The following is a 25476-nucleotide window of genomic DNA, read 5'->3' as shown; positions in this document are numbered from 1 at the left end:
TCAGAACAGAGATAGGTAAAAAGTGGTGGTATCCCCCATGGATCTGTACTAGGTCCAGTGCTGGTCAACATACTCATAAATATCTGGAAAAGGGGATTAAACAGTGCAGTGCAAAGTGTTCAGGTGGTACAAAAACACTCAAGATAGTTAAGGTCAACGCACACTGTGAAGATTAAAGGGATCTCACTAAACTGGGTGACTGGGCAACAAAATGGCAAATGAAATTCAATACTGATAAATGCAATGTAATGCACATTGGAAAACATAATTCCAACTGTACATACAAAATTATAGGATCTAAATTAGCTTTTACAACTCAAGAAAGAGATCTTGGAGTTTTTGTGGATAATTCCTTTTCTCTTCAATCTTCTCTTCATGGAGTCTTTGTACCCTTGGTCTTCCACATCTTCTCTTACCTCCCTCTTCCTCCCATGCTTTCTTTGCTGGTCATTCTTCTCCTACTCTTATTACACTTCCAGCCCACCTCAAACATGTGCTCTTCAGCCTGTTAATCACCTAGAACCCCAAGTTCACCTTCCTTTTAATTTCTTCCATGCAATCTGTCTACCCTCCACTTGACTGCCATTCTCCTCAGTTTTACGACCTGCATCTTTTCTTCTAGCTCCATTAAGACCCACTGTTTACAAACCACAGAGCAGGCAGGGACAAAAACGTAATATAATAGTGGTGACCAAACTCTGGCTCACAAACCACATGTGGTTCTTTTACCATTAAAGTTCGGCTCGCAAGCCCATTCTCCAAATATCAGACTGGGGTGGGGAAAGCTTGGAACCTCTGCTTTGCAGTGGGATGGTTGGGTAGAAGCTTCTGTCCAGTGAGGAGGAGGGTCTCGGGGCTTCAGCCCTACGAGGCACACCTGCCGAGGCATGGGGCTTCAGCAGGAGTGGGGCTGAAGCCCCAAGCCCCAGCTCCCCTCAGTAGCGTATTCCGGCTCTCGAACTTCTGAAGATTATCCTACGTGGCTCGGAATTTAGCCACTAATTTGGCCACCCCTTCAATATAAGCTTCTCCTTTCAATATGTTATTTTAATTGCTGGTTCCACAGTACTCCTGACACCTTTTTTTACAGCTGCTGATGCACACTTGGTTCTTCTTTTCAATTCCCAGATCTCTCTGCAATGGCACTAAGTGTACCGCCCAAGTACACAAATTCTTTCGTCAGATTCAGCAGCTCTCCAGAAATGTCAATCAACAGCTCTTCTTCCACCTTTATTAGTTTCATAACTTCACTTTTCTGTGTGTTATCTTCCAACTGTGGTCTTCAAATGCAGATGTCCACTCTGATAATTACCAATTACTCTTTGCTGTCAATCAAAAGGGTCAGATTATAAATCTGATGAATATCAATGTTTATTTTTAATTTTTTTTCAATTTTTATCTATTTAAATTTTGACTACTGAGGGAAATGATGGGGGAGTGTCAATTATTTAATGACAGTAGATGTTGAGATTCAAAACATTAACGCTTTAACACCATTAAAACACATGTGGTCAGCATCCCGTGTCAAAATATGAGATGTACAAATCCTTAAACTCTAATAAGTTCTAAAGCACCATTTTTCTTAATTTGCCTATCCATACACATTGATTACCATAAATGGAAATATTTTTCATCAGTGTGTGCAGAACTTGAAATCAACATTTACCGACAAAAATCTTCCAAGCCTAAATATATGAAAATATATGTGGTTTTATAAAATACCACATTGTGTGTTACTTAACAAAAGCCACCTTAATTGCACAGGGTACACCATTCAGACTTTAGTCCATAAAAGTAAGGGGGTCAGGTTTGTTTAATGTTCCAAGAAAATCCTCTCTCTGTGCTTCCGGTACCTGAATGTACTATAAGAATTTTTCTGCTGTATGTTTAACCTGCTGGCAACGTGGCTTATCTGTAAGTAGTTTTCTTTCATAGAATAAAGTTTAATTTTTTTCTTTCCCTTTTGTTATTAAATTGATGGGGCCTTTAGGTACTTCAGCCAGTTATTTCCTTCCTTTTCAAAATAAGTTCCCTCCCCACCTGCTGAATGCTTGCACCCTCCCCCCAAATGGCTAAATTCCAATTTGCCATTTCTATTAAAGTACTGGTATCAGAGAAATTAAAGTGTCACTTATTTAAAAAATAAAAATTGAACAGATGTGACAGGTTTTAGAGCTTATCATAGTGCTAAAACTGATTTCACTGAAGTCTAGGACAACCTTCTCTTCAGTTTCTTTCAATTCTTTTGTATCTGTCTGATGATTTTTCACTTGACTGAATATTGTTTTTGTCTAGAGGTATGCAGTATTATTTGAAGTATCATGTGTATTATTGTTTATTATTTGCCCTAACTTCACAGGGATGTGTAAAAGCTGTTTTCTGTTAACATCACTGTTCAACATCAGCACTGATTAGTTGATAAACTTGAGGCAGCTGTCAGTAACATTCAACTGATCATTCTGTTTCGATATCTTGATACCCCAATGACAGTGTCTTGTTGGCTCAGTTCAGTATATTACTGCAGGTTATGGCCGTTCTGGTTGAGCAAAAGCATCATGCCTTAGACTGGTTATTAAGTCAGATAAAACAAAGTGTCATGTCATTACCATGAAGCAGTCTCCAGCTCCGTATCACAACCAGCACAGTATTAATCCGTCTGGACAGGACATCAAGCACGTAGCAGCTGTCAAGTATTTGAGCAGTGTCATGGACATTGGAGCTTGAGGATGCTCAAAAGATCTGAACATGCATAGAGCAGCAGCAGCTGCCACATTTTGGGCCCTTCACCAGCCTTTGTGGTAATGTCATTACATCAAGTTTGCTACAAAGCTGAGGCACTATAAATCAACAGGTATACCAACTCCATTGCATGAAAGTGAAATGTGGGCACTGAGGAAAGCTGAAGAATACTGGACTGATGTTTTTGAGTCTCACTGTCTTCATCAACTGCTTCATATCAAGTTGCAGGACAAGATCAGCTATTAGGATATTTGAAGTCGAACACAGGAATCACCTCCTTCAGCATTGATTCAGTTTCAGCAGCTTTCTTGGGATGAACATATCATTCGAATGGAAGACCAATGAATCCCAAACCTGTGTACCAAGGAATATTGATATGTGGCTGGCTATCATAGGGGCATCAAGATGGCCATTGATGGATATAAACCAAATATACAACCAGACTACCATTAAGCACCTTGTCAGCGATCAATCACTGAATTTGCAAGGAGGCCATGTCCTTTGGGATTTGCCATAATGAAGATGATGTACTACTTGACTGTTCTAGAGTTTAAATATCCTACTTCTATCTTCTTTCTGTAGCCATTCTATTTTTGACTATATAGCTACTCTTTGAAGTGATCCCTGGAGTTTTATGCTCCTCCACTCTAGTTAACATTTCATATGCTTATCTTGGACAGTATTTTTAATATTCATAGTTTCATAGAAATATGATGACAAAACTAAAATCAGACAGATTATCCATCTTTGTTAAAAGAATGTGATCCAATCCCGTTCGCTTGTGGATGCTAGTCTTTTAGAATTAGACACTGAAATAATTCTAATACACATCTTTTGTCTAATAAACTTCTTAACTGAGGAAACAGGCACAGAAGTAAATGGTTACTAAAAGGTGACACCACATTAGTCAGGAAGTAAACCCAGGTTGGATTTCTGATGTGTTTTAATCACTGAGAAACACTCCCTGCTCTAATATAATTATGTTCTTTCCCTTCAATTACTTTACCCTTTTTAATCATACAAATAAGCAGTTTCCTCTCCTGTGTGGGTATGATCTTTGATTCACAGCTGGCTGATGGAGCATTTTGTTTTTTTAACCACACTTTTCTTTTTTAATCACCTCAGAAGCATTGCCAGAATATACCCTTTTCTCTCTCCAATGACAAACTGAGGTTCCTAACTTTTTGTAAAGCGTGGTATATTCAAGTATGTGTTCCTTCAGATGGCTTAGTTCAAATAATTGACTCATTATCCACGACGGAAAGGTACTGCATGTGGAAACAAACTCTTTGGAAAAGAATTACAACTTGTAGAATCTGGTCAAAAAGTTTGCAAATGGTTCTGCAAGTAGCATGTCAAAAAAAACAAAAACAAAAAAACAAACAAAAAAAGGAGTTCAAGTACATCTTGACTTTGACACTTGAAGTTAGCTGGGAAAGTGGGTGAAAATTCCTAGAAGGGAAAAAAAGATGGCACCATTTAAATTCTAGAGAATAACCATGGCACAGACGGTTAACTCCACAGCACTGAGTCTTTATGTTAATTTTCTTTAAAATCTCCAGTGTCTGTTTAATTCCCAGTCTAAGATCCTCTGATAATTAAGGGCTGCTTAAAATGTGGTTTGAATTCACGGTCGCTTGGAGTGTTACTTTTAAGACTGTTTTCTCCCTCTGCTACAGTTCTGCATTCTGACAATCAGGCACAATTTACTAAAAGACTTGCCCAGAAGCACTAGAAAACTTCAAAGAATGATATTTAATAAATTTCACTTGATTACCCAAGAATGGAAGCACTGCAGATGGCAGAGAAAGTAGAGGAATAAGATTTAAAAATACTATCAGTATGTATAAATCCCATGGACACTCATGAACCCTTAGTATATACATCAAGCGAAGCATCACCCATATCTCTTTACAGAAGTACTTTATTCCATACCAAATACCTCAAGTTTATCACACTAGAGTCAATTACACATATTGGCTTGCATGATAGCATCAATCTATGGAGACTCCTAAAAATTCAAGCAAGGAATTTAGTATTCTTCAACCTCACTGGACCTCAAAACACACACACACACACACACACACACACACACGTTTGCAAGTGTTTTTATTTTATTTTAAGATACATCTAGTTTCAGGTAGCTTAAAAATAGCTAAGGAGCTACTGACATCCATTACAGGGACACTGTCAACTAAAAACCTAGTCAATTTCAGCTGCAGATACTACACTTGTCCCTGATTCTTCACAAGGAATATTTTGGTTTGGTTTTATAGTCGTATTGTCCCTTTTTAGAAAATGTTATTTTCCTCCACAGTTGCTGTGTGAAAGACCCACAAAATCAGAAGCAACTAACTATACAAGGGAAACAGTGAAAGTGGTAATAAAAAGTGATGTCAAATGCAGAAAGTAAACCATTTTTGTTCTGTGTTTGTAAAGCACTTAGCACAATGGGGTCCTGGTCTATGACAGTACAAATTCAGTAAAAAATAAATAATGACAAAAAATCTGACAGCTTCCGTTTAAGAGTATACCTTGGTGTTAACTGAACATCACTAGGTAAAAAAATTCAGACTGGAGTGAGACTTTTTAGCTGACAGTGTCCCTGTTTTGACCAAAATTACCATTTACTTCCCTAAATTAACAAATCCCCTTCAATCAGAATGTATTACATCTGAAGTACCCAATCCAACTATTACAATAACCGAACAAATCTGAGTTTATAAGCAGAACAGTGATTAGACTGACAATTAAGCATAACAAATGTAAGAGAAGTTTGCAAATTAGATTGTGACATTATAAAAATGAACACAACAAAATAAGGGAGACATACAGATTAAGTAAAACAAAACTGAAATTGTGACTTCTGCACACAATAGCAATCTGTACTCCAATTCACTAAATGCATCAATATTTTTTGGAATAATATGTTCACCTGCCCCTGTCTTTTTTGTAAAGCATTAAGCATAACAAGGAATTATGCCTTTTAGGCTTTGCCTACACCACACAATTAAGTCAACCTATGTTAGGACAACCGACAGCCACTGCAATGAATTACTGTAGTTTTTCATGTTCACACTACTCTCCTTCTGCCAGTGGTGTGCATCCCCACCAGGAGCGCTTGCACCGATTTAAGTGGGTGGCTGACAGCCCGAGCTGTCAGCGCCCAGCAGTGGGGCTCACAGCTGTGAGCTCTGCGCAATGCTGACAGGCAATGCAAGTAATGCAGTATTTACACAGACTCTGCGTCACCCTGACTTCATTGACCTATGCGCTACACCTCTTATGGATGTGGAATCATTAGGTTGGTATAGTGGAGGACTGACATCAGTGAGACTAACTCTATAGTGTAAACCTGACCGTAGTGTCCCCCATCTAAAAGTGAGGCATTTAATTCTATTGTATAAATGTTTTTATGTAGGTACCTACCACCCATTTCTACAGTATCTCAGGACTGATACCAGCTAGCAATACAAAAAAAAACATATACAAATATAATGTGTTTAAAGACCTAAACAAGGTTTAATTAACTGAAAATCTATTTTTAAAATGTACACTACAACATCAAGCTGAATAATTCCATTAATCCCAAATAGTTGCCATGACAGAAAAGGAGAACTGTCTAAATACTTTTCTTTCATCAAAATAAATAGGGATGGCAATTTAAGATGGTATATAGTGTTCCCACACCTCAAATATTTATCCATGGCATGATCAATATATCTCATCGGACTGCACACTATAACAGAACAGCGACAGTAGCAGAAACCACACAGTTTCATAGTTGAGCAGAAGTGTTTTGGCTGTAGAGTGAATTGACAAAGATGACAAAAAAATTCTACTCAGTTTCACACAGCCATATCATTTCTGCGAGAGCTGCTTTGCTTCCAATAAGACAGGAAGGAAGTTAAAAGGTTGCTTAAAAATCAGGTTCATTGTGGGAGAAGAGTGAAGGTGATACTAATATCAGTATGCTACATTTCCTGTCACCTCCTTCCCCACTCTGCCCCACACGAGAGATTGAAGCTTACCCGAAGTATACAAAGGAGCTACTTTTCTGGTTGTCACTTACTTACACTAAAATCAACAAGTTTGCATCCAGTTAATTTAACAGATACATCAAGAGTTGAGAAAGAAGTAACACTATCTTCACAAAGAATAATATGGAGAAACTTCATCTTGAACCACCTCCTATATTTAGAGCCACTGGCAGACAGGTGAGACACGCTTCACAATCAATATCAAGAGTAAATCATCCCATGTGGATGAAAACTCCTATAGGGTGCACACATAATCTATGAAAAACAAAACGAAACTTTACACACATGCTGGATAACATGAACAAACCAATTATGTAAGCATATAAAGTGTTAGTTTTGTTGAGTCTGAACTTTTGATGAGGTTAAACTTAACCCAGACTTGATGTCTCTGTCTGAACTTTTAATCAAAGCTCTGACCTGCGAACTACTCATGACACCCCCCTCCCCTTAAGTAGCCATCTCCCCTTTTCTCTACTTAATTTACATTTTAACCTGTTTTATCCTGTAGAATCTTGATTGATTATGCATGGCCATTATGATCTGTTAATCACTTTGTTTACTTCTGTGTATAAATATTGATGCTCACCCCTAATAAACTTGCCACACTTACTCTGAAGCCTTTCAAGCTAAGGATAGTGTGAGCCCGTTGATCAACGAATTGGTGTCTGGTCTCTGACAGATTGTGAGCCCCATACCAACTCCGCACGAACTCGGGTGCTGGAGAGGTGAGTAAGGACTTGCTTTTTACCTAACAGTTTTATGAAAATAACGGTAGAACTGAGGTACAATTTCATATGCTGAACTCTAGAATAAATGCCTCAAATCCTTGTGGAGATAAACTATCGGAATACAGTATTGTCAATTCTGAGCTAAGTTTGTATTTTAGCTGTATTATAAAAGCCTTTACTTTAGTCAAGGACTGGGAAATCAAATGTTCATTTCATTTGCTTCTTCAAACTTTGCTGATTGCTACTGAAAACATATTTCTTCAGTTTGATTTGATGTACACCTCTACCTCGCTGTCCTCGGGAGCCAAAAAAAAAATATCTTACTGTATTATAGGTGAAACCGTGTTATATCGAACTTGCTTTGATCCACCGGAGTGCGCAGCCCCGCCCCCCAGACCACTGCTTTACCGCGTTATATCTGAATTCATTTTATATCGGGTCGCATTATATCGGGGTAGAGGTGTATTTATTTCAATTTGTATAAAATGAAAGACAGTACCTATTGCTTCATACAGGACACAGGGACACTTTAGATCAGGGGTCGGCAATGTTCAGCACGCGGCTCGCCAGGGTAAGCACCCTAGCGGGCCGGGCCAGTTTATTTACCTGCTGACGCGGCAGGTTCAGCCAACCGCGGCCCCCACTCGCCGCGGTTCGCAGTCCCGGGCCAATGGGGGCAGCGAGAAGCAGCGTGGGCCGAGGGATGTGATGGCCACGGCCGAACGTTGCCGACCCCTGCTTTAGATCCGTTAAAAACACGACAAAAATTCCCTCCTCATAATAGTGCAAGTTTCATCTGACCACACCAGCAAAAAAAAAAAAAAAAGGCAGAAGCAGTTTAAAGACTGAAACAGTACTCTTTTTCCATCAGCAGCCCTTGTAATAACTTCTCCCTGTGTCCGTCAGTAAACTAAGGAGGAGATATGGCTTTGCAGAACCATAAAAATCACCACATTTGCATTATTTCATGTGATGGGGTGAACTCACCTGGCACTGGACAGGGAAGGATTAAGTCCTCACTATGGGCTGAGCAAGCCACACCCCCACATCTCTACTGGGCATGCTCCCGGTGAAGCATTTCTATAAGAGAGAGCAGCCCAGCTCAGTCTGGGCTGACTGCTGAGGAGGAAGGATGATCCTTGCTGTCTCCAGCCTGGGAACAGCTGGAACCCGATTGCAGAAGCCAGAGGTGCCGAAACCCGGACAGACACCCAAGTGCATGCGGACACCCGAGAGGGACCGGGAGCACTGGGAACTGCACTCACTGAGAAGCCCGGAGACCCCAATGATGTCTTAGGCCTTGTCTTCACTTACCGGAGGGTCCGGCGGCACGCAATCGATGTTCTGGGATCGATTTATCGCGTCTGGTTAAGACGCGATAAATCGATCCCGGATCAATCCCGGAAGTGCTCGCAGTCGGCGCCGGTACTCCAGCTCGCCGAGAGGAGTACGCGGCATCGACGGGGGGAGCCTTCCTGTCGCGTCTGGACCGCGGTAAGTTCGGACTAAGGTACTTCGAATTCAGCTACGTTAATAACGTAGCTGAATTTGCGTACCTTAGTCCGAAGTAGGGACTTAGTGGGGACCAGGCCTCAATGATGACTCCCAGAGACATGGTAGGAAGTGGCCCGAGGAGGACTAGTTATAGCCCTGTGGAAAGCCAGCATGTTTAGGTCGGAGCCCTGATAGCTCAGTGGTGGAACGCTCTGCCACTGCTAGGGCCCTGGGCTGAGACCCAGTGGAGTAGGGAGGGCCCAGGTCATCCTAGGTGACAGCCCACTGGCCGCTAGGCCTGACAGCCCTGAGATCCAGGGCGACTATTGACTCTGGCCGCTAGGCCTTAGAGCCCTGAGGCCAAGAACAGTCCAACGGACTTAATCATGGAGTGAACTCACCCCTCAATGGACAGGTACCCCCACCCCCACAAAAAACTAGTTCCAAAGTCAAAGGGCCCTCAGAAAACACTCTCCGAACAACCTCCTTCCCTCCCCCACCTTGTTTTCTTTATTTATTTTTATACCAGCTCATGCATCTCTGCTTATCACAACTGTAGAAATATTATCTAAGACCACCTCTCCCTGTATGTAAGTAGGTCTGAGACCATTGAGGGCTTTATAGGTCAATACTAGAAATCTTGCATTCTAGACAGAATCCAGAGTCAGTGAAGATCACAAAGCCAGACCCCATGCCTATGGCAGGAAACTCCACTAACAATGAGGCTATTGCATTTTGTAGCAATTTAAGTTTCCCAATATATTTCAGATAAAGTCTTCTATAGAATACACTGTAGTAACCTAACTTTCAATTGACGAAGGTGTGAATGAAAGCTGCAGTAAGTGCATCCAAAAGAAAGGCAACTTCCTGGACATACATAAAAAGAAGACAGGTAATCTGATCATTAGAGCTCCACATTAAGGAAACATCTTAATAACAAAATAAAAACAAGATAAAACAAAAAACTTATACCACAATGGCAACTCTTGTCACCACTCCAGATGTTGTGGACTGATGTATGGTGTTGCACTGCTGCTCAGTCAAATTTGGCCTGTCTGCCCCTCTGTCATGATGGGAGGAGTGGACAGGCCAAATCTGAATGAGTGGCACTGCGGCTCCATGTGCCAGGTTGCAATGCCTGGAGTAGGGTGCCAGTCCCAGCCCCACAGGACTGGAGCTGCTGCTGTGGTGTGCTTGCTTTGCCAACCACCCCCAGGGTTTCCTACCCGACCCCATAGTGACAGTACCCCACCCCCAGGTCTCCTGTGATAAAACAAAATTTTAAAAAAATATACAAAATTAAGAATTAATGGGATTCCACTGATCATCTAGTAGAACCAGGAAATCCTACCAGAATCCTACAGAGCAAACTTGAACAAAAGGCAGATATACACCTTCATTCAAAGGGGAAAGATACAATCCTCGTGTTATTTCCTAATTGCTCTCCCAACCAACCCAGCATAATTTAAATTCTATCTGGATTGAGCCTCAGTTTACAAGCTGCTTACCACCAAAAAAAGACCTAACCCTCAGATCAAGGCCTTTATACCTTCTTTTGCCTCCCCCAAACCCAAGCTATTAAGACTTAAAACAAAAGAAACCCTCCCTATCACAACTGGTTTCAGCTCAAGACTTCTGCCCCAGTGATCTAGCTATCTTCCAATCTGCTTCATTTGTCAAAAGCAGACTTGCTGTAAATGAGGATGACCTGTGAAGCTGAACCCAGGGAGGATGGTACCTAGGAATCACTTCATCAATGGTTGAGTACAGTATTCCAAACGAATAACAACACGATTTGTCAGGGAGACAGTATTGTCCCTCAGAGTCCTCTAAATAGGCTTAGGTCACATTAGACTTAGGGGGCAGATCATCAGAGTAGGACCTGCCCTGACAAAGAGCTGTTCTCAACTTCAAATTAGAGATGGTAACCTAGCTGACGTAAATGTCACTGAGTACTATCACTGCACCAGCACTTTATGGAGACTCCACAATACCATGGAGAAACAGATATACTAAAGCCAGTCTCATTTTAATTCTATCTCAGAACTCTTATATACAAGATGGACACACTTAGATTTGGATCCACTTATCTTGGGTATACCACATTCTCACCCAGCAGGCATCAAATGCACTGAAACAAGTCCTGAAACATTACACAGATGCATATACTGTGAGAGGCCTCATCCTTTATCAAATAACTTATCTTACTGACTACCAACCACACATTAAATCACAAGAAACAAAGGCCAGGATTCTTCTCCACTGACACCTTCCTTTACAGAGTTAAATTTACAAACAAAAACCAAAGAAAATGGGAATACAATTTTCAATTCTAATATATGCCTTAAGTTTTCATATTGCCCCATCTCCCCTTGCCATCCATGAACAAACCCAAGCTCTGGAAACAGAATCCAATCTCCAATTTATGGCACCACTGTTCCTTACATTCCTTCCACTAGTGGCCAAGAGTTCGTGCAACAGATCACCATCCAGCTTTTCTGAAGAAACATCCTGATAATATCACTATTCACCCAATAGGGAACCCCTCTTTCAAACAGACTAAATACTTCCACCAAAATTCCCACTCTCTTAGACTTTAAGGGGGCAGATGGGACCATCATGATCATCTAGTCTATCTCCTGCACATTTAATACTTACAAATGTGAGGATTTTTAATGAGGCAAACACTGTCTGTATTTCATCTCTCCACTGGTTTCCCTCATTACAAGGAAAAGAGGTAACAATTCACATTATATGAAATCATTCCCTTTCCATACATATTTAACAATAACCTGCAGCAATTACAACTCAAAAGTTAAACAGTTTTAAACCTCTGTGCTTTTTCCCCAAATGTGAAATCTTCTAAGCCTGTACAATCTTGTTTACTCCACTGTGTGGCTAGGTATACCACTAAAACATAAAATATATCCAATAAGTCCTCAGAAAATATTTTCCAAGAGCACACCCTTTATTTTCTTTTTCTTTTAAATACCAAAGAGGTCCAGTTCAGTAAGTAGGTCTCAGGCATTTAAGACTTTATAAAGTTGCTGGTATTGAACCATATTCCACACAGAATTCAACAGGTAGTCAGTGCAGATCATAGAATAAGACTAGTATAATATGCTCATGGTGTAGATAAGTGCAGTATCACATGTATAATGTACTTCAAAATGTAGTAGATAAGGCATCCTAATCCTGGCTTCACCATTGACTTCCTATGTTCTCTTGGACAATCACTTAACTCCCCTGTGCCACAACTTCCTTCAACATCCCTGATATTAGGATAGTAAAATGTTTTGAAATCTACAGATAGCACTTAGAACACTAAGTATAAATGTAGCTACCTTCCATTTATGCCAAATATGGTGACTAGATGAAAAACTATGTGTTGTCCTCCTTTTAAATGTCTCATTTCCTTCCTGTTTCATTAGTGCATGTTCTTTTTTAGCATATGTAATTACCACTAACTTAAATACATGACAAGCCTTCACCAACAGTGGGGACTTGCACGAAGTGCTCAAAGCATCTGATATTTTATCAAAACTTAGCTTCACAGTGGGAAAAGTGTTTTTACTTTGATTTTTCCAAGATAATGGAAGACATCTCAACTATCCAATTAATCAAATAAGAACAATATCTAACACCTTTGGAAAGAATCTCCATTTCTATCCCATACTGTTTTCTAGTGAAAATACAATCTGTTTTCAATTCCAATTTATTCATACACTACCAGTGTAAAAAATGTCTAACATGTACCAAAGAAAGTTTTCAAATGAAAAATGCCTCACCCCATCATCTAAGGTGAAAACCAAAATGGTATAACAAAAACATACACATTTCCAAGAAGACTGAGTTCAACTTGTCCATTTTCAAATTCATTTGAACAGCTGAGTTTTATTAATACAGTTTTACTTCTAGATCACAGGTCTGAACACCATTTGATAGGAACCAAGAGTATATGATGGCTGTTTGGAGACTTACATGAGCAAACACTACCCACTCATTTAACTTTTAAGTGTCCACATCTCAATTTACCTATTTAATGGCAATTGCAGCAGACAAGCTAAACACTGAATGGATATGGAGAACAGCCTCCTCTCTAGAGGCAGCCCCTCCAGAACAGCGCTGAAAACTGAAATAAGATTTATGCTCTCTTCTATGCATTGTTATTGTTTAAGAGCAGACAATATGTTTGTCAAGAGCAGTCCCTGCCCTGGAAAGTTTATAATCTAGAAGATATACATAGAAAGACATAGTATGCACCATGAGATGGGGAGAAAGGAGCTATATTTATTAAATATTCTTAATTGATCATCAGGGTTTGTTACCTGGTACATTCAGGTGGGCTGAACCAGCAAGATCTAGGGTAATAACCTGGTGAGAAGCCCAGCCCATCTGCTACGCCTGTGCTGGTGGGAAAGAAGAGGGAGGTGGGATTTCCACCAGGGTGCTAATCTTTCATATCAGCTTTTGGCTGACAGCTGTCAGATAAATATTATGCTGCCCCATCCACTTTAAGCTAATGAAAGGAAGAAGTAGATTTTTATCCCTTCTCCAGCCTCCTTATTGCCCCCTTCCTTCTCGTAAAGTTTCCTGGCCGCTGCGTGTGCATCTATGGGTAATGGTAGGGAAGTGTCTCTGTTACTCTGCTCTTCTCAGCTACTTACTATAGATCCTCCTCCTCCTTTATTAAGAGCTCCACGGCCGGATTCTGCTCTACTTCTCCCAAGCAGGCACATGAAAAGCAGGAAACGCGTTGACACAATTTGTCTACAGACTGACGAAAGTCACACTAAATCAGTTTATAACCGATTCATATTTGGAAGGTTAGCAGCAAGGATTGTAAACAGTTTTTTAAATGAATGCTTACATTCCGCATAAATAGCATAATTAGACACCCTCACTCCGCAAAGAAAACTTCCTAACCTGCCACTGGCACGCAGATTTTTAAGTCTTAACATAGATCAATTATCTGTGTTGTAACTGCATTCACTTCAGTGAAGTTCACATCTCAGCATAGTTCATTCAAATCTCCCATTAAAAAGTCTCAAAAGTTGTCAACTGTTAAGCAAAACGTATTTAAAAATCAAAATGTTTAAATTAATATGAAAGGTGAAACCTATAATGCACTTGATTTGATAACTGCCCAGAGCAGGGAGAGAAGGTGCTTTCAGGTCAGACATCAGTATGGCTATGAAAATCCAATATACAAACAACAGTATTACATTAAAGAAGAGCAGGTTGCTGGTGTAAAGAGTAATCTGTTCAGTCTGTCCTGATACTGCAATTACTTAAGCATGTGCTTAACTTTACTAACATGAGTACACTATTGACATTAGTAAAGTTCAGTGTGTACATAAGGGTTCACAGGATTAGGGCCTTTACTGGCAATAAGCAATGACTTTATCCTACATTTCAGCAAGGGGTTTATAGCAAGGTGCTATGAGGAAGTCTAATGTAAAGAGTTGTTTTACAAAATATAAAACTGTAACATTCTGAAATGTCATAAATTTGTACAATGTAAAAATGTAAAAAAGTACATTTGACATATTATTCCTTTTTAACTTTAAATGTGCTCAACTACTCACTAACTACAAAATAACTTATTCTGCAAAATCTGTTCCCAATCATTTGTAGTAACAATCACAAGGAAGCAGAGCAGATGAACCCTAAACAAGGTACAAATAAAATTCAACTTGAGTCTACACTGTTTAGTTCATAGTTTGAAAGTATTTTTAAGAAGGAATGACAAGGAGAATCCAGTGTGAAAGAGTAGTAGATAACATGTGATTCCTAGAAAGTGGATCACAGCAGAAGCTGAAGATACAGCACGCTCCCAGACCTAATACTTCTTACCGGGTTTGACTGTTGTCAAAGGCAGGCACAGAAGCATGGACAGGCTGAGTCATTCCCTGTAGTAACTTCAGGGCGAATCCCCTTCCCGATAGTGGTGGGAAGGGAACAGAGAGCACAGCCCCGCCCGGCCAGCCCCGCTCCCTCGCGCTGTTTACAAACAGCCTCTGTCAAGGAGCGGGGCGGCCCCAGCCCTCCCCAATGAGACGCTACTCCCCGGGTCACTCTAAGGGCAGCCCCCCGCTCCATCTTCCCCGGGGCAGGGGAGGGATCCCACCTCTACCCCGACTCGCTCTTTCTCTGCTGCGCCCAGCGGGTGTCAGCCGGGCGCGCTGCTGGGGAAAGGCCCACGCAGCCCAGCGAGCCCCTCACCCCCGCACCCCACCAGCCTGCGGGGAGGGGGCGCCCCCCCCACTAGCTCCTGCTGAACTCCCCCTCCCCTCAGCAGTCGGGGGGGGGGGCTCCGCAGTCCCGCTCCCCCCCGCCCTGGGCAACACTCACCCACAGCGGCGAGGCGGCCCCGCGCACCATCCTGCGGTGACCGGCACCAGCGGCTCCTCACTGCGGCTGGGTCCGGCCGATGGGCTCCGGACACACCCAGCAGAGCGCGGTCGGGGGCTCCCTCAGGAGCTTGGGAAAGCGCCGGACCCGGGGGCAGTTGGGGGACTCCGGGCACCGCTCAAGCCCCGCCACCGTCCTCCTGGCGCAGCCGCTACCGCTGTTTGTTATTGTCGTCACTCTCTTCCGGCGCAGTGCACGCTGGGTAAGGGAAAGCCGGGAGGGGAACCATAGAGAGGAGGCGCGCGCGGGACAGAGCGGAGGCGGAAGGAAGGAGAAGGCTGACGGGAGGGGCCCCGCGGGATGCTGAAAAGGAAGCGGCTGGGCTCGGAGAAGCTGGGGGAAAAGAGCGGCATGCGCGTGCAATGGAGCGCCAGGCAGAGGGGGCAGCCAGGTGTGTGAGCGAGGCCCGGGGGTGGTGGTGCAGGCAAGAGGCTGGTTGTGGGACCGAGGCCTGGTGTGAAGGGCTATGGGACTGAGGCGCAGTGGGGGGGCTATGGGATACGGGACTGAGGCGCAGTGGGGGGGGGGGGCTATGGGATACGGGACTGAGGCGCAGTGGGGGGGGGCTATGGGATACGGGACTGAGGCGCAGTGGGGGGGGCTATGGGATACGGGACTGAGGCGCAGTGGGGGGGGCTATGGGATACGGGACTGAGGCCTAGTGAGGGGGGCTATGGGGTGTGGGACTGAGGCGCAGTGGGGGGGGGCTATGGGATACGGGACTGAGGCGCAGTGGCGGGGGGGCTATGGGATACGGGACTGAGGCCTAGTGAGGGGGGCTATGGGGTGTGGGACTGAGGTGCAGTGTGGGGGGGCTAGGAGATGTGGGACTGAGGCCTAGTGAGGGGGGCTATGGGGTGTGGGACTGAGGCCCACGCACAGGTGGCAGCTGGGTATATGAGTGAAGCACGGGGGGAGAGAGACAAGAGTGGGTGTGTGCCCGAGTGTCAAGAACCAGCCACTCCTACCCCATTTTGCATGTTCATTTAGAATTACCTTATGTGACACCAGTTGCCTTTTCTGCTGGCCTCAGGGCCGGCACTTCCACTAGGCGGTCGCCTAGGGCAGCAGGATTTGGGGGGTGGCATTTTGCCACCCTTGGCGGCAGGGGGTCCTTTAGCTCCAGAAATTCGGCGGCGGGTCCTTCACTCGCTCCGGGACCCACCGCCGAAGTGCCCCAAAGACGCAGAGTGGAAGGACCCCCACCGCCGAATGCTCAGAGGAGGAGTGCTGCTGCTGCTTAGGGCGTCAAAAACCCTGGCGCTGCTCCTGGCTGACCTCCATTGCTACCGTACCTGATTGTGATTAAGTGGTACGTCTACTGTTGGTGCTGGGCATGTGATTCTCAGCTTGTGTAGACATAAATAATAGCTGGCACAGACAGCAGCTAGTGGCCTCTCAGGCTAGCCATGGCAAGTAACCTGTCTGAAGCCGGTGGGTACGTGGTAAGGGCAGTTAGCCTAATCTGCCACTCAGCCCTGGCCGTTCTACCCCTGCTGTGCCAGGGGCACCGTTTGAGAGAAGAGGAGCGGCAGGAGCCCCCCTGAGTTTCTTACAGGAGGTGTGGGAGCTCCCAGGTGGAGCTATTAACTACAGCACAACATTAGTGTGAAATGTAGTCAAGTATCAGGGGGTAGCCCTGTTAGTCTGTAGCCACAAAAACAACAAGGAGTCTGGTAGCACCTTAAAGACTAACAGATTTATTTGGGCATAAGCTTTCCTGGGCAAACACCTCACTTCTTCAGGTGATACTTAATTCCAGGAGAGGCAAAGCTGCTTTTGTAGTGAGCCAGCCACTCCCAGTCCCTATTCAAGCCCAAATTAATGGTGTTAATTTTGCAAATGTACTTTAGTTCTGCAGTTTCTCTTTCAAGTCTGTTTCTGAAGTTTCTTTGTTCAAGTATGGCTACTTTTAAATAGAATGTCTAGGAAGATTGAAGTGTTCTACTGGCTTTTGTATATTACCATTCCTGATGTCCAATTTGTGTCCATTTATTCTTTTACGTAGAGACTGTCTGGATTGGCCAATGTACATGGCAGAGGGGCATTGCTGGCACATGATGGCATATATAAAGTTGTTAGATGTGCAGGTGATGGTGTGGCTGATGTGGTTGGGTCCTCTAATGGTGTCGCTAGAGTAGATATGAGGACAGAGTAAGCAATGAGGTTTGTTACAGGGATTGGTTCCTCGGTTAGTGTTTCTGTGGTATGGTGTGTAGTTGCTGGTGAGTATTTGCTTCAGGTTGGGGGGCTGTCTGTAAGCGAGGACTGGCCTGCCTCCCAAGGTCTGTGAGAGTGAGGGATCATTTTCCAGGATAGGTTGTAGATCATTGATGATGTGCTGGAGAGCTTTTAGCTGGGGGCTGTATGTGATGTCATGTATGTATGTGTGGTAGAACACTGTTGATATCCCCATTGCATGGATGGGGCACTGAGGCACACACGGACTAAAGGCCAGATTTTCAAAGGTATTTAGACACCTAGTGGGATTTTCAAAAAAGACTAGAACAGAGGTGGGCAAATCACAGCCTGCAGGCCACATCCGTCCCACAGGACTCTCCTGCCCAGCCCCTGAGCTCCTGGTCCGGGAGGCTAGCCCCCAGTCCCTCCCCTGCTGTTCCTCCTCCCCCACAGCCTCAGCTCAGTGCGCTGCCAATGCAATGCTCTGGACGGCGGGGCTGCGAGCTCCTGGGGAAGCGCAGCTGCAGAGCCCGGACTGACCTGGTGCTATAAGATGCGCAGTGGTGCAGCTGATTGCAGCTGGGCAGCACAGCTGTAGCGCCACCAGCCACCGGTGCTCCAGGCAGCATGGTAAGGGGGCAGGGCGCAGGGGGGGTTGGATAGAGGGCAGGGGAGTTTGGGGTGGTGGTCAGGAGGCAGGGAACAGGAGGGTTGAATGGGGCAGGGGTCCCAGGGGGGCAGTCAGGAAGGAGAGGAGAGGTTGGATGGGACAGCAGGGGTAGTCAGGGGTGGGGGTTCCAGGAACAGGGAGCAGGGAGCGTGGATGGGGCAGAGGTTCCGGGGGGGGCAGATGGGGCAGGAGTTGAGGGGGGCTGTCGGTGCAAGAAGCGGGGGCACGCCTAGCTGTTTGAGGAGGCACAGTCTCCCCTAACCAGCCCTCCATACAATTTCCAAAACCCAATGCGGTCCTCAGGCCAAAAAGTTTGCCCGCCCCTGGCGTAGAAGATTAGTTCTGGTCTCCAATGTTTAAAAAAGATGAACTCAAACTGGAACGGGTGCAGAGAAGGGCGACTAAGATGATCAGAGGAATGGAAAACCTGTCGTATGAAAAGAGATTAGAGGAGCTTGGGTTGTTTAGTCTGACAAAGCGAAGGCTGAGGGGGGATATGATTGCTATCTTTAAATATATCAGAGGGGTTAATACAAGGGAGGGAGAGGAATTATTCCAGTTTAGTACTAATGTGGACACGAGAACGAATGGATACAAACTGGCCGGGGGGAAGTTTAGGCTTGAAATTAGACGAAGGTTTCTGACCGTCAGAGGGGTGAAATATTGGAACGGCCTTCCGAGGGAAACGGTGGGGGCGACGGACCTGTCTGGTTTTAAGATTAAGTTGGATAAGTTTATGGAGGGAATGGTTTAATGATAAAACATAGTAGCCAAGGAAAACCAAGCAATGGTACATGAACAGCATAATGGCCAACAAGGGTCAGGCTAGAGACTCTTGCCTATATGCTCAGGGTATTACTGATCGCCATATTTGGGGTCGGGAAGGAATTTTCCTCCAGGGTAGATTGGCTGAGCCTCTGGAGGTTTTTCGCCTTCCTCCGCAGCATGGGGCAGGGATCACTAGCAGGAGGGTCCCAGCCGATTGAAGTCACTAAAACACAGGATTGGGGACTTCAACGGTAGAGTCCAGGGAAGGGTCTTGCGGCCTGCAGCATGCAGGGGGTCAGACCAGATGATCATAATGGTCCCTTCTGACCTTAATGTCTATGAGGTACTTTGTAAATGCCATTAAATGCCTAGCTGCATATTTGGGTGCCTAAACTGTTTTGAAATTGTGTCCTTAAGCTATAGGTCTGAGGTCATACAGGAAGTCCATGGGGGGAGGGGGGAGTAGAACCGAGGTGTCTCAGGCTAGCTCCCTATCCAGCAGGCCAGCCTCTCTCTCTCTCCTGCATGCTGCAACAAAAGAGGATTCTGATAGATGGGAGCAAAACCAAGGTGGCCAGTTCTCTGAGACTCCAGCCAATGGTCTGAGGAGGTTGGGATGGAGAATGAGAATCAGATGAGAGGAGATCACTTAAACTCCCAAAGGGTGGCAGGTTCTGTCCCATGCTAGGTTGTAGAGCAATGGCTGCTGTGCAGTTTTACATTTTAACTGAAAACCATTTTGTTGTCATTTTGGTTCAGAGTTCGAGAAAAGGGAGGAATCAGAAAGTGTCATAAAAGTGTCAGATGTGTTCGTACCTCATAGGTTTAGGGTTTCAGCTGTATCCAGGCCAAGATAGATAAAAATCATGTTTTTTTTTTTTTTTTAAATCTGAGTTTATTTAAATTGGATTTTTTGATAATGCTTTTCCCCCCTCAAAAAGCAATCTAAAGATAGTTTTAAATAAAATACATTATAGCTCAAAGATATCTCATCATGGAATAGGGATTATTAATTCTATAGCATGAGACAATATATTAACATAATGTTTAAGAAAAGTTTTGTAAATGAGTTCCAGTAGGTCATGGATTAAGGACCCAGTCTTATGGGGTTTCACAGGCTTCTGTATAGATTATTTAGGTGAATCTTTCTATCTACCCAATGGGACTCAGTGCTCAGTCTAGAAGATACCATCGGAGGTGCTTAGTTTTGCAGTTCTCAAACTGTGGATTTGTCTCTCCAGAAGTAACATGCTTGTTAACAGCCAGTGTGTGTGTGTATATTATAAAAAGGTGAGAAATAACAGACCTCAACTCTATTGTCCCTCTTCAAATTTGTGTACACAGAGTCAATACCTTTCCCCTCTCTAAAAGTGCAAAGTTTCAAAAAGTTAAATGAATAGAAGATTGTTGGGGGCGGAATAGATCTGGACAAGAAGAAGTCTGGAGATGAATGTGAGAAGCAAGGGACATATGCTTGTTTTGTTAAAATATAGGTTGCTGTTGAAGAAAAAAATCCAGAATACTTAACGGTGTTTTAGTTAAATAAAAATTTAAATGTCTGTCTGGTGATGTTCTCCTCCTAATACAGCATGGCAAGAAAATCCTCCAAATATTAATGATTAACCTGTTGTATTGGAGATAGTTCACCTCCCAATGACTTCATAAATATCTGCTTTGATTACCTTTGGTAAACGAAATAACCAAACAATTATTCATTTTCTGATATAGCTGTAAAATTAATCTGAAAAGTTTTCAAAATAAATCACTGTTTAAAAATGTATAGTGTGTATCTTCTAAAAATGAAACAAATCTAAATCTGAGTTGTGAAGAATATGTATTAAGGTTATAACCGCCAACAAGAATACACTTTTATGTAGAAAACCATGATTAAATGGAGTCTTCCTGACTAGTGATTTAAATTCATATGATTTAAATAAAATCCACCCTGATCCGGGCCAATTCCAGAACAAAGAACAGAAATTTCATCCAGAGTCCATAAAGTCGATGATTATTGTCCTTATATGTATTGTTCATTGGGCACGCTCTGTGTGCTCAGCACTGTTCAAAATATGCCAGAAAATGTAGTCCCAGAGCCAATGTGTATCCCTGGATAAGATGGCTCAGATATTTAAGTATGAAGTGTATAGTTATTAAGCACATGTTTATATTTATGAGTGGAGGCACTGATGGCAATAGAAATTTTACTGGCTTAAGAACTAGATTTGATCGTCCAACTTTCTTTCAAGAGGAAGAGCTGCCCAGAGCTCCTGTGACTGTTTATTTTTCTTTCCTGCCTGCAGTGGCCCTGATATACCTCTGTTTTTTTTCCTCAACTTTAAAATGTGGAATTTTCTTGGTGTTTGGTTTTAAATATTCTCCTGTGAGAACTGCAGCTCAATCACTGTAGTGTTGTGCTTAAGAGCCTTTTTGAAAATAACTAGCCTTTAAATCAGTGGTGGGCAACCTGTGGCCCTTCAGGGTAATCCGCTGGCCGACCACGAGACGGTGTTTACATTGGCCGCCCGCAGCTCCCGGTGGCCGCGGTTCGCTGTTCCTGGACAATAGTAGCTGCGGGAAGTGGCGCGGGCCACAGGGACATGCTGGCTGCCGCTTCCTGCAGCTCCCATTGGCCAGAAACAGCAAACAGCGGCCACTGGAAGCTGGGGGCGGCCGTGCCTGCAGACAGCCAATGTAAACGCTGTCTCGCGGCTAGCCAGCAGATTACCCTGATGGGCTACAGGTTGCCCACCACTGCTTTAAATAGAAGTAAAAGCAGTGTTGCCAACTCTCATGATTTTGTCATGAGTCTCATGATAATTGTTTTCCTTAAAGCCCCAGCTCCTGGAGTCAAGTGGATATGTGATGATTTCAGCCTTCATTCTTAAAGAAAAATTAAGTTTTTAGCCCTTGTGGCTATGGGGAAAGCTTCAAAATGTGACCCTAGTGCACCCTAAAGGTGCAAAAAGCAGAAGGCAAATAAAAAGCACATCAAGTCTATTATTTTTACATAATCTCATGAGTTAAAGCCAATCTCATGATTTTTTGGTGAACCTGATTCATGGTTTTTGAACATTTGGGATTGGCAATACTGTGAAAGTGACTTGAAAGTGTCCCTTTCACTCCTGTTTAAAGTCAGTTTCTAGTCTATTATTTGTACAGACGCTCCCTGGGTTACGCAAACCCAACTTACAGAAATCTGCACTTCCGAAAAAAGTTCCATAAGCTTTTTTTTTATTGCATAATTGTCAGGTATATGTTCCTGACTTACGCAAAATTTGACTTACGCAATGCGTAAGTTGGGGAGCGTCTGTAGTGGGGTAACACCACCTGCCTGGGGCTGTAGGGGCAGTATAAACTCACGGGGGCTTGCCGTAGTAGCATGTTTCCGAAGTTATACAGTCTATTCCAAGCTTGTTAAATTCAATTGTTGTATTCAAGAGTTAGTAAAAAGGTAAGAAAATATATATTAAAATTTTAAATCTAACTAGTATCCCTTAAGTCACTTCTCACAATATGCGAGAATGTTAGTATTAGAGCTCAGTGGGTCTAACATTTATTTAATTCTTTTTTAATATAGGAATTAGATACAGTGCTCCTATCAGCTAATTTCTAAGTTATTTGCAAAAAAAACCCCTAGAGTTTTCAGGTGCCTAATTTGCCCCTCCCCGCCCACCAAAATCTGAAATGGCACCCCTATGCTGTGCTACTGTTTTTAATCCTCTGGCTCAGTGAGAGATAGCACCTGTATGATGACACAAGCTGGGAATTGCATTTGCAGCTCCACATTAAGATACAGCCTTAGACTCATGCCCCGCCCCCAACTCAACAAGAGCCAGTCCTGCTGTGTTCAGTATTTCTCACCATTCCTCCTTTGTTATCTTTGTTCCTACCTAGTTCTCTGCTGTAGCACTGCTCTTCCTCTCTATTTCCTCTTCCTACTGTGATGTTGCACTCTATATGATTTTATGAAAGTATGCTGATGAGTGTGAATATAATGTAACTAAAGTATGCTTCATGCAAAAGGTCTCTTGTAAGGTATCATTACAAAGCTTATAATCTGAGTGTGGTCATCCTAATTGTATAAATGTATCACTCTTGTATCTGTAACTAGAAATATGAAATATAACTGAGGGCCTATTGTAATTATACAAAGTGTGGGCCATTAATGATACTTTGGAGTCTTGATGGCTCCCATTAACCAGGACAAATGACTGTAGATGGCTCTGTTTTACTTGTAAGTCTTCCTGTATACGTGTGTGCTGGCAAGTGAGTAATGAAGTCTTACAGTAATGTGATCATGTCACCTGAACTGGAATCCATCTTTAACCTGGTGCTTTTCCATTTAGAAGGGGGGGGGGGGACCCAGAGAGACAAAGGATTCCCGCCTTATGCAAAAGATATATAAGTGGGTGGAACAGAACAAAGGAGGCCACAGTCATGAGAAGTCCCCTAGCTACCACCTGAGCTGGAATAAGGGCTGTACCGGGGTAAGGATTGGATGCCTTCCTAGTCTGGGCACAGTCTGTGAAAGAAACTTATTGCAACATCTAAGTGTGAGATTTTATCTGTATTCAGTTTTATTACTATACTAGGCTTAGACTTCCATGTTTTATTTTTCTTGGTAATTCACTTTGTTCTGTCTGTTACTACTTGGAACCACTTAAATCCTACTTTCTGTAGGTAATAAAATCAGCTTTTACTTATTAATTAACCTAGAGTGTGGGCAAACAGCTGTTCATCTCTCTCTATCAGTGTTAGAGTGTGAAAAATTTGAGTTTATCCTGTATAAGCTTTATACAGGGTAAAACCAATTTGGGGTTTGGACCCCATTGGGAGTTGGGCATCTGAGTGTTAAAAACAGGAACACTTCTTAAGTTGCTTTCAGTTAAGTCTGCAACTTTGGGGTATGTGGTTCAGACCCTGGGTCTGTGTTGGAGCAGACTGGTGTGTCTGGCTCAACAAGACAGGGTGCTGGAGTCCCAAGCTGGCAGGGAAAGAAGTAGTCTTGGCACATCACTTGGCAGTTACCAAGGGGGTTTCTATGATCCAACCCGTCATACCTACCTTTTTCTTTGATTTATAAAAACTACGCTATTCTACTGAAGTAGCCCAGTTCAATACAGTATCCGTATAGTAATGAGGTCTGTTACTACAGCATAATGTAGCCTTTTCCCAAACCTTCCGCAGATCTCTTTCTAGCATTCCTTTTCCAAAGCCTCCGCCCTATATATCTAGTCTTTCTCCTCCTGCATCTCTAGTTATTATAGTTTCATGTCTGGGTAGCTATTACTGCTTGGCAAAAGGCTTCCTTCCTTTCTCTCCACAGTCCAGCTATTTCCAGGCAGGGGAGAAAAAGAAAGTTGCAGTGGTTGACACTCAACTGGCAGGGTGTAGGAGGCACTCCTGGAAGCAGTGATGGCTTCTGGAAAGCATAGGTATTAGTGCCAACATTGCTGCTCACAAGCCTGTCCAGTCTACATATGATCACATAGACAGGTGTCTTTAAGAGTAGCTTCTGGATTTTTGGATCAGACTCAAATTAATTTTTAAACATGAGTCAGTTCTAGGTTATGAGAACATTACATTGACTACTGGTGGAATATCAAATCAGCTGAGTTACAGCTCACCTAACATCTAGCTAGTGAAAAAACTTCACTCTTGAGTTGACTGTCAGCAATAATAGGGTCAAGACTAACAACCTAAAAAAAACAAATTATAGAGGGAAGTAACATAACATGGCTCTGTCCTTCCCAATAAGTTCTTGATTAATTTAAGAGGCAGAGTTCCAGACCTATCACATTTTAATTTCCTGCTTGTGATTAATATTTTCACTTGTTAGTATCCTTGCTGTTGCCTTGATCCTGCAAACAATCCCACACATAAGGACACTGCAGCTTTACTTGCCCCCTGTCTAGAATCACTTGCAAGATTGGAGCCTGCTGTAGTTCCAAATATCTGGTGTGCCAAGATGGACAGAACTCGGACTAACCACTTTTTTTCCAGTAAGTGTACTAATCCTTGCTATATTACTGTCTGGCATGACATGTTGATGTAAGCCAGTAATGTGATACCTACTGTATATGTATAACATCTTCCTCAATGTTTTTAGCCAATGCTCAGTGAACCTCAATCAAAGAACTCTGTAAATACTACCCAGTTCTCTAATTTTGTAAAGCTGACTGCCTACATAAACATGAGTATATTTTGGAAACTCTAATACCCTGGATATATAGTATCTCTGCAAGAAATGGCTGGATTCAGTGCAGATTAAGACATCTGTTTTATAAAGCATATCATACCTTTCCTCTCACACAAGCACAAATGGAAAACTACTAACTAATAAACACTCATGGGAAAACATGCTGTGGTAACTGCTTCCCTCCCCATCCAATTTTTTCACATTTACTCTGTTCGCTCCTGCTCCACACCATGGAAAACAGGG

At 43.1% G+C, this 25476-nt stretch overlaps 1 protein-coding gene across 2 annotated transcripts in view; it reads right to left on the bottom strand.

Annotated features, from left to right (window-relative positions):
• Nucleotides 1–15571, bottom strand: part of RB1CC1 (RB1 inducible coiled-coil 1) — a 191624-nt gene extending 176053 nt beyond the window's left edge. For both annotated transcript variants that reach the window (XM_054018330.1, XM_054018331.1), the window contains exon 1: nt 15356–15571. The gene's annotated coding sequence lies outside the window, so the exon portion shown is untranslated. The remainder of the gene's footprint in view (nt 1–15355) is intronic.
• Between the last annotated feature and the right edge of the window lie 9905 nt (nt 15572–25476).

The sequence above is a fragment of the Malaclemys terrapin genome, chromosome 2 (genome assembly GCF_027887155.1).
Source record: "Malaclemys terrapin pileata isolate rMalTer1 chromosome 2, rMalTer1.hap1, whole genome shotgun sequence".
In the NCBI taxonomy this organism is placed as follows: Eukaryota; Metazoa; Chordata; order Testudines; family Emydidae; genus Malaclemys; species Malaclemys terrapin.
The sequence above is the reverse complement of the archived record's forward strand: the minus strand, read 5'-3'. Positions and strand labels throughout refer to the sequence as shown.